This window comes from Pleurodeles waltl, chromosome 12 (genome assembly GCF_031143425.1).
Source record: "Pleurodeles waltl isolate 20211129_DDA chromosome 12, aPleWal1.hap1.20221129, whole genome shotgun sequence".
Taxonomy (NCBI): Eukaryota; Metazoa; Chordata; class Amphibia; order Caudata; family Salamandridae; genus Pleurodeles; species Pleurodeles waltl.
This window is the reverse complement of record NC_090451.1, coordinates 615,812,501-615,823,081: the sequence shown is the minus strand read 5'-3', so window position 1 is coordinate 615,823,081 and position 10,581 is coordinate 615,812,501. Positions and strand designations below refer to the sequence as shown.

Sequence of the window (10,581 nt, the reverse complement as noted above, 5' to 3'; positions counted from 1 at the left end):
TGCTACTGCTGTCAAAATGCCTTCATAAAAAAGCAGCTGTTGTATTTGGAGATTCTTTAAAGCGCGATATTTTATCACTAAATTCGGCTTTGGTGCGCGGTTCATACTTGCTAAAAATATTGAACAGGTAACGTAAATTTCCGCTTTTTTTCGCACGCGCCGTTTAAGAAATATTTAAAAAGTACTATTTTAGGCAATCTTTCCTTTTAACTACGAATATAGGCTAAATTAAAAAGGTAAACAAACAGAAAACACGTAGGCTGGGTTCGGAACCCAAAGATCTCGGCAGCATGCTCTTGCGGTTCCTTCAATCAAACACGAGGGAAAATACACAAGGAATCTGGGAATGTGATCCCTCTCAGACAATGGGCAGACCAGAGGGAGGCGGTCGAGTCCCTGGAAGAGCCTTTAATGGATCAACACTTGTGTTCTCACGCACAGCCACTGAGAGGGGACGAGAGGCGCTCGCAGGCAGGCAGGGAAGGAGCCCGAAAGATCTCTTTCTTCATCAAAAAAGGCAGCACGGGGAGCTGCTCTAGGGAACCCCTGAAACCCTCCTTTGCTTGAACGGAGCGCCCCCAAAAGTGGATATTTGATGCCGGTTTGGGGGAAAACAAAAGCGGGAGGCTGGCTTTTTGTCTCTTTCTTTTTACAACCACCCTCGCTGCCTTTTCAAACAGAAAGGATCCTCTGGGCGGCGTGGAGACGGAGGGGAGCCCCGCTGGAGCGGTGAGTGTGGGGTTTGGGGTTCTCGCACGCTTTTGTGGGTTTGTTTCGCTGCGTTCTTCGTGGATTTTGCAGACATGCCTAGTAAGGGCCGTAGGTGTGATGCGGAAGCCCGCAGTGTGTGTATCCTGAATGAATGGGGCGAGGGGAGGTACGCGCACACGGGAAGGGAGGGATGGGTTAATGGAGGAAGATGGAGCAGCGAGAACGGCTGCCAGTAAGGTGGGGTTGTTTGGAAGCCAGCAGGTCGGGCTGAAGGATTCGCCGATTTCGTGTGAATGTTTTTCTGTGTTTTCTCGCCGGTTAGAAAAGCCCTGCCTTCGCCCCGCCTGCACTAGGGCCTCGCAAGCCTGGGGCTTTCCTAGGTGCTGAGACTGGCTGAGGGGTGCTTCGGGCCGGTCAGGCAAGTCGCATGCGGCCGGGGGAGGACGTGGAAGATCGGAATTGGATTAGATTACACAGGTGGGGAGCGAAAGCAATGGCGAGCGAGTAAAAGGAAAGCACTGCTGTTTTCGCGTTCTGAAGCTAGTTTATTTTTGATCGGGGCGTGTGTTTTACGTGTGTTTTGGTTTAATTGTATCCACACGGTCTTTTGGGCTCATTGTTCAGGGAGCGTTTTCAGGCTTCTATGTTTGCATTTACATAATGAATTGGTTATTTAAAATGCATGTTTATTCAACGATTTGTCTGCATAGGAATGTTTCTTAATTGAAATACCGTCACAGCGCTTTCATTTCTTAAATCCATGCAGTTATTAAAACCCGATAGTTGTAAATCATAGATTTTTCTAAACGAGAATTATTTAATTTTGGCTTACGTAACATGTACAAACGTCAGATCACGTTGCACTGGTACGGTACATTTAATCCTGTCTGTGCGTTTGTTTGACAAAAGCAATTATGGCTTCATTTGTGTGCTTTTATGTTTCCTTGCATTGTTCTGTAGCCGTATAAGAACCAGTCTCTGAACTAATTTCAGATCTTGACAATTTATGCTCTGATATCAAAGATACTGTGCACTTTGCAAATACCTGTGTGTAGTAGATCGTACATCAGTATGTTCATTGATGTATTCTGGGACAAATATATAAATTGATAGCAATTAACATTCTGTGCACGAATAAGGCTTTTAATTCTTGTCTAAAAATTCAGTGCATGGTGTGATTTTCCCACCCCACACCATTGGCGGTGTATTTTAATGCTGTTGGGTTAGTAAAATTGCAGAAGGTAGCACTGCCATATAACATCACGCCCCAGCCCCTCGCCAAGAGCACACAACTAATCTCCCACTGCAGCTTCACCGGGCGCATTGTTAACGCTAGGACTCTCGCTCAGTCCTGAGTTTCAAACATGGTCTATTACCCACAATGCATTGTGCCCTTGTCCCCGGCGACGCTGTTGTCTCAGTTCTCAGCCACTCATATCTAACCAATAATCGATTGCCAGTGGACATAACGTGTCCTCGGGTATAACACTAGGCCTGGATTCTTGTATCTGTTATGAAGATTATAAGGCAAATATTCCAAAAGGATTATGAATCAACAGCTCAGTTGAAGTTTAAATCTTCTAAATCGAACTTTCCCATGTGTAGCAACATCAGTCTGTAGAACTTTCTCGGCTTCTAAGATCTTTCCTCTCTTTTGAAAATTCGCTTCTTTTGATTGTTTCTTAAGTAGTCTACAATACCAATTCAGCAGAAGCCATTTGTTAGGTTGATGGCGTTCTTAGGCCAATGCCTAACCCCTCTTTTTTCACTGTAACTTACAAGTCCTGTTTCCAAATATGTTTCCTTGGTGTGTGCTGCATCACCATTCTTTTACACATCAGCACTATTGAACTGGGTTATATGGGAAGTTGGATCCTTTTCATGGTGCAGGTGGAAACAGAATGCAGGCCTGATGCTGGTTGGGGATGGGTGTACAGTACACAATGTTCCTTCAAGCCTTGAGAACGAGCTTTGCTTCAACTATGGCATCACCCACAGAAAACATTTCAGCACTGTATGTATTTCTGAGGTTAATTCCGTGTTATCGTCCGGTGATATAACTGAAGTCTGGTAAAACAAACAAGCGGAAGGTGAAAGTCAAGTGATTTTAAAATGTCCCCAAAACCTGGTAAGACATTACAGCAACCAAATATAAGGACACATAACTGGCAGACTAGTTATATGTTGATAGGTCATCTGGTTTCTGGCGATGGTCACGGACCACCAGATCACCTGGGATATGGTTGTATCACCAGTACCCTCACCGGCATTCCAGTTGAACCACTAAGACTGCAATGTTAAGCTTGCTTCCCAATATTGTGAAATGACTTCTTCAATATTAAGCACTACCACCACCATCAAATCATTTAAAGTTTTAAAAATGTGTGTAGGGGGCAGATTTGTTCGAGTAATAAACAGAATCATAATTTCAGGTGATTCTTACTGCAGACATCCTTCCAGAACCAAATGTTTGTTGGAAGTGCCAGATGCATTTGCATAAATGATTAAAAAGCAAAGGGAATTACTGGTCATCTACTTGTTGTTTGTAACCTGCTGAAGAGGAACCATTTTGAATAACCTGATTACTGGGCATTTGCCCACTTTGCCTAGGACTCAGCATCATGTTATGGCAAGTATCCTGCTTTGAACATTGCACAGACACATCAGGAGTGAGAAGTAAACATATTTTTAAAAATAAGGTATTATTAATTTATAGCATATACATTATGCTTGCTATCTCTGCGTGGCACTGAAGCCCTGACCCACACAGACAGCTGGCAGAGTGTATGGTTGGAAGGTTGTTATTTTTGATTGAGCCTGTGAGGGAAATGCTGTGCGGCAAGACCACCAAGGTGCTGTTACTGTACCATTTATACATGATCGTACAAATACTTATTTATTATTGTTCTGGTTTCCCAGGCAAAGGGATGCTGGCCTTGGAAGGATAATAGCATGAGTCTACCTTCCCAGGCGTACATCCTGTGGCCCTGATATAGAGCTATATTTTTTTGTATCTGGTATTCTAGTGCCAAGTGACCTCATGTTAGTGCGTTGGAGGAATGAGAAGTGTAAGTAAACTCCAGCTACAAGTTGTTTGATTTACCATCTTTGGAAGGATGATAGGTTGAAGAGGTTTGCTGGGTGGGACTCAAACCTGTGATGTTGGGGCTGCTCATAGGTTTCAGCAGTGGGTACTTGGCATGTGGAGCTAGCTTGCTGGCTTCCCAACTGCTAATGAGGCCTACTGCAAGCGCTTTAACCAGCAGAACTACCTCGTTAGTTGTAGGCGGGCCTGCTCTTGCCAGCTGGCACACAGTCATTACCTTGGCTCTGCGGTTCTCATAGCTTACAATGCAAACTCGAGGGCATAATACCTCTCCGACTAGTTCAAGTGATCGCTCTGACAATAGGTATTGGAGGCCTCTTTTTTCCATAAACGATATTATTTGTGCGAATGGGACCCATCTGTAATTCTTGCGGTGGTCCTATGAGGCAGATCCTAGCCCAGGGTCTGTTCTTTACTTGTGAGTTCACACAGTAGGGGAAAGGGGGCTCCAAAAACTAGTATCCTTCCAATTATTGTCAAAGATAGAAAAACGTCTACCACCGATGTTCACCGCACAGGGTCACTTGTATTTTTGACTGGACTTTCTACTGCAGTTGTGTGTCCCTCGACCACCCACGCGATAGCTCGGTTTCGCAGCACTCCTTGTCCCTGGCGAGGCCCCTTGCAGAAGACTGCACCCAGACATTGCAGGGGGAGCGCGCATTGCTCGCCCCCTCCCTCTCTCCTCGTCATAATTAATGAAAGCTGCAAGCGCGTCTGGGACTTGGAATGATTCAATTATCTCGACCCCGACGGGTGATTTGAGGACGGAAGCCGCTTGCTCGTTGTTTTGCATTTTGCCCCAAGCCCCTCCCTTCAAAATGAGCACGTGCTGAATTTTGTTGTTTGCTCCAAAATACCTTTGAGAAACCCATCGTCGTTTTGGATTGCGGGTAGGATGCCCTCGCCTGTTCCAATTCCTTTGACTTCTCTGCCATAGCGAGGATCTTCGGAATAGTTTCTTGTGAAGCGTTATACAACGCTTGCCCTTGCAAGTGCGCCTCGTCAAGCTCGCAACATTACTCGTTAGTTGGGAACCTCAGTCTACAAGCGAACTCAAAGTAACTTTTTCACTAGCTTGAGCTAGTCTTTCAGGTGACATCCGCATCATTTGGTCCTGCGGGTGGAGGTTGTTTGTGCAACTGCGAGGGTCTTAAAACATTATTCGGGCCTCCACTGGGAAGTAAGGATTGAAGACTACGAAGGACCGACGAGGCATACTCTCATCTTGATGTTTTAGTTGCATTTTTAGTGCCAATATCAAGAGCTCCTGCAGATGAACTGTAGTCGTTCCACTTATACTGGATGGCAGTATTGGGTTCTCATCCATAGCTGATGTGGTCGTGGTAGAATATTGAACCAGAACTGCCCTCTTCGTAGTGTACTCAGTTGTCCGTGCTTTTATTTATTTTTGTGATTTTTACCAGCAGAATCTCCCTGCTTCTCCTAAACACCCCCCTCGGCTCATGTCCGCTTAAGTGTAATTGCGATTGGCATCCTCCTTGGCAGTCACCCAGAAATGCCAAGGATGGAGTTTGGTGTGGTACCCTGCGCTCCTCGTGGGCAGACTTTAGGCACACGGAGCTTGCATTGCTGCTTTCGAGTGCTCATTTCCACCCCGGAACAATAGAGACCATTTCGTTTGGGCTGTTTGGAATACTCTTCTCTTTGCGTTGCAACTTTGTATCGCGCTGTACCTGGAAATACAGTTCTTACATATTGTTTCCTTTCCATTAAAGGAGTTTAAGATCCCTGCCCCGGCGTCGGTTCGTAATCATTGAAGCGTCGAGATCGATCTTCGTAAAAGACGCTGAAGTCGCCTTTGTACTGGATTTTGATTTGCTTTCGTGCAAGTAACCATGTAACGCTAGGAAGGTCACTTGAATAACTGCTAGTACAAGTAGATCTTTACGACCTATGGGTGTTACAGATGTAGTTAGTGACTAAGTTTACCATTAATAAAGATGATGCTGACTGCCACAGCGAATGTGAGATTTTAAAATATTTTTTTTGTTTGGGGAATAAATGCTTATACTTATGTTTTAGGGGTTTACACTTTTCATATTCTCCTGCCCTTTGCTGCTAGGGCAGAGAGCACATCATATATAAAATAGGTCAAACCTGCCTCAGTCTTTCAGTGAGAAGATGATTGTCCTGCAGTTCCGAAGGCATTAACTCTTCCCTAAAAGGATGCGCTTTAACTGTGCGTTTGTTGATGCAGAGCACGCCGAAATGGTGGTCCAAAGCCCTCAACGCAAATAAGGCCTGTTCCCATGTCTTCTGTTAAAATTGACAGATTGTACATGAGTCGCTGGACCTCTGGCTCTGTGAGGAAGAGGATGGAGCAGTCCTATGTTATGCACTTTAGAAGCAGTTCATCTGGTAAGCCATGTGTACAATCTATAAAGTTTTCAACTTGACCCTTGATTCTGCTGGTAGTCAATGGAGTGATTTCAGGAAGGGTGCAACATAGTGTTTTTTGAGATATTGCAGGACCTTTTACACATTGTATATTTTTGGATATTGATTTTGGGTGGCCTATGTATAACATCAAGGTAGGATCCAGGTGCTTGGTGAACTGTGATCAAGTTGGGCACACCTGTTCTTTCTGGAGGAAAGGGAGCATTTTTCTGAGTATTTGTAGGGGGTAACTTTTGCTTTTTGAGGTTGCACGCAGACCACGTGTACATTTTAATCAAGGAAGATATATGACTCAATCTGGACACCTGTGTCAAGAAAGTATATGTCAGTGATTGGAGTTCTGTGACAAGAACAGCACCTGTGGTGCCAAATGCGATCAGGCCTTTAGTTCTGGCAACAATCAGGAATAGGGAGCACTTTGTCTTCATCCACATCTGAATCTGGTTCGGTGGATGTTGGCGAGGTAGGCAGCTATACTTTCCAGCTGAATGTGGGCTTGGGGGGTATATAGAAGATTAGTATTAAACGCACCATACCAAATCCCAGGGTATCACAAAGGGTCCTTTTTCACTGTGACTGGTTTGATCCTCTTATGATTGAACTACTCACTCCAGCTTACAGAGCTCTCAGGAACTTCATTATAATTCCCACATTAGTGCACTCCTCCACTGTTTAGTAATTTTACCTGAAGTAGACATTCTGAGCTGAGTGGCAATGGCATATCCTTACAGTGGCCTAAGCTAGGCCTCTTGTGTGGTATGACCTAGGGCTACTTGTTTTTCAGACATGGGGCATCTTCTGGGGTCAAAAATGGAGGCCTTGTTGCAGAATCTTTCAACCCATCTATAAATTCACGGTGCAGAGCTGCAGTGGCCTGCCTGATATAGTTTCATGTTTTTAAGGTCCCCAACTACACGCCATATATCCTTTTCTGTTTCTCATTTTTGTCATGTTCTTTTTTCATTGTTGGACTGAATGCTAGAAGTAGTGGTCTTTGTAGACAAAGCTGAAGAGATGTCCGTTTTCACATTCTTTTTTTTGTTCAATGCCATTTTGAGAAACTGGCAAGATTATTAATGAAACCTCAGCTCCTAAATGTTTGTGGCACTTTTTTACTCCCAGTTTCGATAAAGATTAATTTTGGGCATGATGGTATCGCCTTACCTGGTGCGAAGAGGCATGGGATGGAGGATTGGGCTCCTCAGTGTGCTTTTACCCTTGTTGCTGCCTTCCTCTGTGATGATGCGCTACATGAAGTAAGAATGTCTCTCTCTACTAAGTAAAGCTAAGTCTACAATACTGGTATTCATTTATTGTCCTCAATTTATAAGTGATCCTTGTCATGTAGACCCCTGTGAATCATTGGTAATTTGTTTGATAAAACCTTCTGGCGAGTTTCCTCTGCTATAGCCAAATAATATAACGAATTTTGTCAGCACCTCATAGATGAGGAGTTTTAGATGACTGGACAAGTTCAGTTATGGGGCATTTTCTGAAAAGTTTGTAGTTTAGTTACATTCCAAAACTTGTTTAGAATGTTTTGAAGTCTCTGGCTCAAGACTCCATATGATTTGCCTCCATGTTTATTCCATTTGAAGGGTTGTTGAGAGATGAGGGTTGGTGGTGTTGACTGCTGGTTTGTGTTGGGAACATAGTGGATGACCAGTGTCTATAGGTGTCATGGGCTAATGCCCCAGTCAACCTTATTTATGCAAGGCACAGGGCAGTTAAACGTTTGTTGGATCTGGAGAGAGACAGAAAAGTGTTTTCAAGGCTGTTTTTCTTTGGATGCGCCACAGTAGGTTTATGCACATTCTTGAGTGAGTGCATGCACCCTCCTCTGCCCCCCCTCCACAAATCCCCCCAAAACCTCTGATGTGTTATTAGGCTTCTCCGTGCTGCCACCCAGCAGAACAGGTGCTCTCTAGCTTGGCAAATTTGTATTAACAACAACTTTCCATCAGTTTGTGTGTATTTACTAGCATTGGAATGGTGTCAAAATGAAGACTTCAAAAGCTCGCAAACCACCTTCCTAATATATACGCATGCCCTTTGGACCAGAACCTTTATACACCGTTCTTTGTAGTGATCAGCTAATTGATACTCACCAGAGTTGAATGAGGCTCGTCCAACATGATTAAGTGTTTCTTTTTCCCAAATTTCAAAATGATATGTGCATACAAATATTGATGATTCCATGCTGATTTCAAGTGTGTGTGTGTGTGTATGTATGTATGTATGTATATGTTTATTTCCAGTACAGCTAATGTCTCAACAAATGCCTTGGTGTGAGGGAGCTGATAGCAATTGAACACTATTATTTTGCCTCTTTATATAGAATTTTGAGCTTTGTGTAGGATTACATTCCAGTATCTATCCACTTCTGCACTTATACCTTTGTGTTATGTTATGTGGCTTTGTAGAGCGCAGCTAATACCCCATGAGTGTATCCAGGTGGGAGGGGTGGAGCCAGAGCCCCGGTACAGGGACAGCTTTACAGGTCACACATGGCTGCATTGGAAGAGCCATGTATAGCTTCAAAATATCTTCTTGTTTGGTTAGTCTATAAATGTTCTTTTTAAGTGACTACTCTCAAAATGTACTATTGTGTATGTTGAGGCAATACATTATTTTCATTCTCTTCCTAGCCTACTTTACTGATGTGAGCAGGCATTCTGGCCCGTGAATTGGCAGCTTACCATGTAATATACATATATATATATATATATATATATATTAATGGGATTTTGATGTTTTTGAGTACTTTCTGCAGCTCAGCGAATAATAAAAAAAAAAGTGTACTCTTTTTGATGAAATCAATCTTATTTCTTTATTTTGTTTGCATAAGCATGTGAAACCAATGTGGTGTTAAAAATAAATTGCATAAGGGGGGACATAGTTGTGTAGTACTTAATAATGCATAATATGACGTTAAAATGTAGAAGGTGACCTCTGTTCCCTTGTGTGAGCTACATATATTCTCTGATTGTATACTGTATGCTTCCACCAAGAGTAAGGTTGTAGGGTCTTTTGCCACTCCTAAGAATACTATTGTATCCTTTATCTTGTGATTAAAAAAAATTAGTCTTCCCTCGGAGACTACTCCAATGAATCATAGGCGTGTGGTAAGAGCACAGCTGATAAAAGGGAATCCACTGAGAGCATGATCAGTCCTGCTGACTTCTTTCATGCTCATTAGCCTGAGTAGTAATTGTGCCGTTGCTTGATTCTTTGATTGTCTTTATTGGGCAGATCACAGTCCACTTGAGCTGCTGCCCTCTGAAGCAAGTCTATTTCTCTCTCTGCTCCATATTTCTCCATTTCAATAACCACTACCAGGGAACTACTCTGTAGTTGTTTCTACCAGCTTATAGGGGACATCCTCAACCTGTTTATTCTGCGGTCCACTATTGCTCAAGCTGGTTCACTTACCATGTTTTGTTCTTTATATGTTTGGTTGTTTTCGTCGTTTGCCATTTCAGCTCCTGGTAGTTTATCTTCTTAAGTGCTACATTTGCTGCATCTTTACCATTCCTCTCTTCCTCACCTGGATCAGAGGAAATTTCGAATCGCAAAAGGACGTAGTAACCTCTGGGTCAGGTACCTTAACATTCTTTGTGTTCCAAGTTTTTTTTCATCAGACAGTCTACCAATACTTATTCTTCTACTTCATCTGCAGGCAGTTCCAAGAATTGGATGAGGTGGGCTCGTTCACGTGATATGACGTGCTTCATCAACGCCCACCTTGTCCCACCCTGGTAAGGTAGTATTACACGGGCAGACTCGACCTCAAGAGGCGACTCACTTGGGGGAGTTCTTAGAAATGATTAATCTGGATAATTTAGTAGGATCCAGTTATATTCATTAAAAATACCTTGGGACAAATCACAAGACTATTCTTTATTCAATGGTATCCTTGGTTTAAAAAAAAAAATACACCACATGATCAAATCTACGGCTTTAACGCGTTGTTCTGGGAGGAGGCATTGGTGAATAAAGTTTTTTGGACCTCCAAGTGGTGTCCGGGAACTCTCTGCATGTAACAGGAGGATTGTTGGTAATATATATACATACATAACACAAGCTTTATTCGGTCATAAAAACCATCAAAGCAAATAACCACAATACTCCATATAATTACAAATAGGATTAAAACAATAAATAATAAAAAGCAATAAAAACACCATTCAATACTAGAAATAAAACAAAAGTATATAAATCTCTCAGTTCTTGCCCTATAACATACATATTTACAAATTTACGGTATTTTTCAAAGGCGTGTTCATAGGTACCATGCAGCCACAAGGAACTTGTTAACTGCACGAATCAGAACAATAGAGGTA

At 42.9% G+C, this 10,581-nt stretch overlaps 1 protein-coding gene across 2 annotated transcripts in view; it reads left to right on the top strand.

Annotated features, from left to right (window-relative positions):
* The first annotated feature begins 435 nt into the window (after nucleotides 1-435).
* VANGL2 (VANGL planar cell polarity protein 2) overlaps nucleotides 436-10,581 on the top strand; it is a 198,702-nt gene continuing 188,556 nt past the window's right edge. The window contains exon 1 of one of the 2 annotated variants that reach the window (XM_069217907.1): nucleotides 436-729. The gene's annotated coding sequence lies outside the window, so the exon portion shown is untranslated. Of the gene's footprint in view, nucleotides 730-899; nucleotides 1,189-10,581 lie in introns of those variants that run through there. The other variant, XM_069217908.1, reaches the window with a different exon arrangement.